This window comes from Triticum aestivum, chromosome 3A, assembly GCF_018294505.1.
Source record: "Triticum aestivum cultivar Chinese Spring chromosome 3A, IWGSC CS RefSeq v2.1, whole genome shotgun sequence".
Classification (NCBI taxonomy): Eukaryota; Viridiplantae; Streptophyta; class Magnoliopsida; order Poales; family Poaceae; genus Triticum; species Triticum aestivum.
This window is the reverse complement of record NC_057800.1, coordinates 730,579,094-730,585,093: the sequence shown is the minus strand read 5'-3', so window position 1 is coordinate 730,585,093 and position 6,000 is coordinate 730,579,094.

Sequence of the window (6,000 nt, the reverse complement as noted above, 5' to 3'; positions counted from 1 at the left end):
GTATGTTGAGACGTTGAAAGGGATGGGCATTCCGATGTCTAGACTCAGTACCAGCAATATGAGTTTCCATGGAGTCATTCCTGGAAAGAAGGCTGAGTCACTCGGCCAGATTGCTCTTGATGTGGTTTTCGGTGATTCCAAGAATTACCGCAAAGAAAAGTTGACGTTCGAAGTTGTAGATTTCCAGAGTGCTATCACGCTATTTTGGGCAGGCCGGCTTATGCACGCTTCATGGCTCGACCATGTTATGTGTATCTCAAATTGAAGATGCCTGGTCCCAAAGGTGTGATCACTGTTACGAGCAATCGGAAGAAAGCAGAAGAGTGTTTTCAGAAAGGTTCAAAGATCGCTGATGCTCAGATGGCAGTGGTGGAGCTGCAGGAATACCAGAAGACTGCAGACCCGAGTGATTTGTTGCGAGCCAAGAAGCCCGCTACAGAATCAGCTTTTCAGTCGTCTGGCGAAACGAAGCCGGCTCACATTCACCCGACCGATCCCAGTGCTGCTCCGACTCATATCTCAACAACACTCGACTCCAAATAGGAAGAAGCGCTCATCCAGTTCCTCCGTGAGAACTGGGACATTTTCGCATGGAAGCCTTCTGACATGCCGGGTGTTCCCAGGGAGCTGGCTGAGCACCGCCTAAGAGTCGACTCAAAAGTAAAACCTGTCAAAGAACATCTCCGACGGTCCGCCGTCCAGAAGAGAAAGGCTATTGGCGAGGAGGTGGCTCGGCTCTTAGCAGCGGAGTTCATCCGAGAAATATACCACTCCGAGTGGCTCGCCAACGTTGTCATGGTCCCCAAGAAGGACAAGTCACTTCGCATGTGCATTGACTTTAAACATATCAATCGGGCCTGCCCGAAAGATCATTTTCCTCTCCCCCGCATCGACCAGATAGTCGACTCGACTGCGGGATGTGAGCGACTGTCTTTTTTAGACGCCTATTCCGGGTACCATCAGATCCGTCTGTATGGACCTGACGAGATCAAAACAGCTTTCATCACTCCATTCGGGTGCTTCTGTTATGTTACCATGCCGTTCGGCCTCAAGAATGCCGGAGCCACATTCATGAGGATGATTCAGAAGTGTTTGCTCACTCAAATCAGTCGGAATGTGGAAGCATACATGGATGATATTGTGGTCAAGTCACGGAAGGGTTCCGACCTGCTGACTGACCTTGCTGAAACCTTTGCCAACCTCAGGAGGTATGATATCAAGCTTAATCCATCAAAGTGCACATTCGGAGTTCCTGGCGGAAAATTACTCGGTTTTCTCGTTTCCGAACGGGGAATCGACGCCAATCCAGAAAAAGTCGGTACTATACTCCGAATGAAAAGTCCTGTGCGAGTGCACGACGTCCAGAAGCTTACTGGTTGCTTGGCCGCTTTAAGTCGATTCATATCTCGTCTCGGTGAAAAGGCATTGCCTCTTTACCGATTGATGAAGAAGTCCGACAAGTTCGAGTGGACTCCTGAAGCTGATGCAGCGTTTGCAGAGCTCAAAGCTCTGCTCTCCACCCAGCCGATGCTTGCTACCCCAATCAGCAAGGAGCCTTTGCTGCTTTACATCGCAGCCACGGGACAAGTCGTCAGTACGGTACTTACGGTCGAGCGGGAAGAAGAAGGAAAAGCCTTCAAAGTTCAGCGCCCAGTATATTATATTTCTGAAGTTTTGACCCCGTTGAAGCAAAGATATCCTCATTATCAGAAGCTTGTGTATGGGATTTAAAGTTGCTCACTACTTCTCTGATCATTCCATTACAGTCGTCAGCGACGCTCCATTGTCAGAGATCCTGCATAACAGAGATGCAACTGGTCGAGTGGCAAAATGGGCGATTGAACTCCTTCCTCTAGATATCAAGTTTGAGGCAAAGAAAGCTATCAAGTCCCAGGCAATAGCAGATTTCGTCGCCGAGTGGATTGAACAGCAACTGCCGACTCAGGTTCACTCGGAGCATTGGACCATGTTCTTCGACGGTTCCAAAATGCTGAATGGTTCCGGTGCCGGGGTGGTGTTGGTCTCCCCCCGAGGAGATAAGCTCAGATATGTTCTTCAAATCCACTTTGATTCCTCCAATAACGAGGCAGAATATGAAGCACTTTTATATGGGTTGCGCATGGCCATTTCACTCGGCGTCCGTCGCCTCATGGTCTATGGCGACTCAGATTTGGTGGTTAATCAGGTGATGAAGGAGTGGGACGTCAGAAGTCCAGCCATGACTGGTTATTGCAATGCAGTGAGAAAGCTGGAGAAGAAATTCGAGGGGTTAGAACTTCATCACATACCCCGACTGAAAAATCAAGCAGCTGATGATTTGGCAAAAATAGGTTCCAAAAGAGAAGCCATTCCCAGCAATGTGTTTTTGGAACACATCCACACACCATCAGTTCAGGAGGATCCCTTCACTGAAGAGGCCCCGCAGCCAAAAAGTGCCACGGATCCGACTGAAGTTGAAGTTCCAGCTGTGGTCGACCTGATCATGGAAGTCTTGGTCATCACTCCCGACTGGACAATACCGTACATCGCGTACATCCTAAGGAAAGAACTCCCAGAGGACGAAGAAGAGGCTCGACAGATCGTCCGTCGATCCAAGGCCTTTACAGTCATAAAGGGACAGTTGTATAGAGAAAGCGCGACTGGAGTCAGTCAGAAGTGTATAACACCAGAAGAAGGTCAGATGATCCTTGATGATATCCACTCGGGGACCTGTGGTCATCATGCGTCCTCTCGGACCATTGTGGCTAAAGCATACCGAGCGGGATTCTACTGGCCAAGAGCGAATGAAATGGCGAAAGAGATAGTCGACAAATGTGAAGGATGTCAGTATTACTCCAATATGTCGCACAAGCCCGCGTCAGCCCTGAAAACCATTCCACTCGTCTGGCCCTTCGCTGTTTGGGGGCTGGACATGGTTGGACCACTGAGAACGGGCAGGAGCGGCTTCACTCATGTGCTAGTAGCAGTCGACAAGTTCACCAAATGGATTGAAGCTAAGCCTATCAAGAATCTTGATGCTTGCACTGCTATCAGTTTCATCAGAGAGTTGATATTCAGATATGGAGTTCCGCACAGCATCATCACTGACAATGGGTCAAACTTCGATTCCGACAAATTCAGGGCCTTTTGCGCCTCTCAGGGCACACGAGTCGACTACGCTTCGGTCGCTCACCCCCAGTCGAATGGACAAGCGGAAAGAGCAAACGGCTTAATTCTCAAAGGACTGAAACCTCGATTGATGCGCGATCTCAAGCACGCAGCAGGTGCATGGGTCGACGAGCTTCCATCAGTTCTTTGGGGATTGAGGACAACCCCGAACCGATCGACCGGAAGAACCCCATTCTTTCTGGTCTACGGAGCCGAAGCAGTTTTGCCGAGTGACCTGCTTCACAACGCCCCCCGAGTCGAGCTCTACTCTGAAGATGAAGCAGAACAAGCCCGGCAGGACGCAGTCGACCTCCTGGAAGAAGAAAGAGAAATGGCCATGATCCGATCGACCATCTATCAGCAAGACTTGCGTCGATTCCATGCCAGAAATGTGAAGAGTCGAGCCTTCCAAGAAGGAGACTTAGTCCTCCGAGTGGATCAGCAGAAACCACACAAACTCGCTCCTACTTGGGAAGGCCCCTTCATAGTCACCAGAGTCCTCCACAATGGAGCGTACCACCTCTATAATGTCGATCGCCAGATTGATGAGCCATGAGCCTGGAATGCGGAGCTACTCTGCCCCTTTTATACTTGAATTCTCACTCGGATGAGATGTAATAAAAAAACTCCTGTAGTTTATTTATCAAAGACAAGAGCGTTATAATTTTCCCAGTGATTATTATTGTTTTTGTTTGCGTGAGAAATCCCCAGTGGGTGGCTTAGCTGCGAATACGTTTCGCCTAAGTTTGTAAAAATAATTTCCTACCGAGTGATGAGCCAGCCTCCCACTCGGGGGCTTAGCTGCGAACCTGTTTCGCCTAAGTATTTGAAAATCCTACCGAGTGGTGAGCCAGCCTCCCACTCGGGGGCTTAGCTGCAGTCCAGTACTCGCCTAAGTATTTGAAAATCCTACCGAGTGGTGAGCGACCCTCCCATTCGGGGGCTTAGCTGCAGTCCAGTACTCGCCTAAGTTTGAAAAAATCCTACCGAGTGGAGAGCAAACCTCCCACTCGGGGGCTTAGCTGCAGTCCAGTACTCGTCTTAGTTTGAAAAAAAAAATCCTACCGAGTGGAGAGCAAACCTCCCACTCGGGGGCTTAGCTGCAGTCCAGTACTCGCCTAAGTTTGAAAAAAAATCCTACCGAGTGGAGAGAAAACCTCCCATTCGGGGGCTTAGCTGCAGTCCAGTACTCGCCTAAGTTTGAAAAAATCCTACCGAGTGGAGAGCAAACCTTCCACTCGGGGGCTTAGCTGCAGTCCAGTACTCGCCTAAGTTTGAAAAAATCCTACCGAGTGGAGAGCAAACCTCCCACGCGGGGGCTTAGCTGCAGTCCAGTACTCACCTAAGTTTGAAAAAAAATCCTATCGAGTGGAGAGCAAACCTCCCACTCGGAGGCTTAGCTGCAGTCCAGTACTCGCCTAAGTATTTGAAAATCCTACCGAGTGGTGAGCGACCCTCCCGCTCGGGGGCTTAGCTGCAGTCCAGTACTCGCCTAAGTATTTGAAAATCCTACCGAGTGGTGAGCAACACTCCCGCTTGGAGGCTTAGCTGCAGTCCAGTACTCGCCTAAGTATTTGAAAATCCTACCGAGTGGTGAGCGACCCCCCCCCCCGCTCGGGGGCTTAGCTGCAGTCCAGTACTCGCCTAAGTATTTGAAAATCCTACCGAGTGGTGAGCCAGCTTCCCACTCGGGGGCTTAGCTGCAGTCCAGTACTCGCCTAAGTACGAAACACATCTCAATCCTCAAGGACGACGAGGTGCAGGTCGACTGCCACCTTCTCCTTGGGAGCTTCGCCACAAATACAACGCGCGCTCCATCCCACTCCGCAAGGACGACGAGGTGCAGGTCGACTGTCACCTTCTCCTTGGGAGCTTCGCCACAAATACAACGTGTGCTCCATCCCGCTCCGCAAGGACGACGAGGTGCAGGTCGACTGCCACCTTCTCCTTGGGAGCTTCGCCACAAATACAACGTGCGCTCCATCCCACTCCGCAAGGACGACGAGGTGCAGGTCTACTGCCACCTTCTCCTTGGGAGCTTCGCCACAAATACAATGTGCACTCCATCGCCGACCTGCAAGGACGACGAGGTGCAGGTCGACTGCTACCTTCTCCTTCGGAGCTGCGCCAGAAATACAAAAGTTGTCTCGAGTGAAGAACGAGTTCCACTCGACGGAGGATTCATGAAGATATTCAACGATAAACCAAGTTCAGATAAATCCTAAAGGTTCCGGACCACAAATCGAAGTGCTCGGGCATTCAACCCTAAAGAGTTTAACGGTTACAAAAACCACTCGGCATTCCGAGGCAAATTTAAGGTGGGGCATAAAACTTTGTTCACTCCGCAGGAGGAGGACCGGCAGGCTCGACGAACTCGTCCAGGTCAACGCCGTCGGTGATCCGAGTGGCTGCAGCGATGAAAGTCTTCATAAAAGTTCGGAAGTCATGCTTCTGGGTGTTGGCGACCTTGATTGCTGCCAGCTTATCTTGTCGCACCTCCTTGCAGTGGACACGAACCAAAGACAGAGCCACATCAGCACCACACCGGGCAGAAGATTTCTTCCACTCCTGCACTCGATCAGGGATCTCGTTAAGTCGAGTCATCAGGGACTCAAGATCATTCTGGAGCGTGGCCTCTGGCCAAAGTGCCGTGTCGATCCGTGACGTGGCGACCTTCAGTCGAGCCAAGTAGTCCACAACACCGTCGATGCGGGATTCCAGTCGGAGCAGATTCATGGCAGTTTCATCTTTCACGGGAGAATTGATTGGGTCCAAACCTGGCTCAATCCGCCCAGTCTCCTCCTCGAAGTTCTGGCAAAACTCTGCATTCACGATCCAAGGATAAGTCAATTT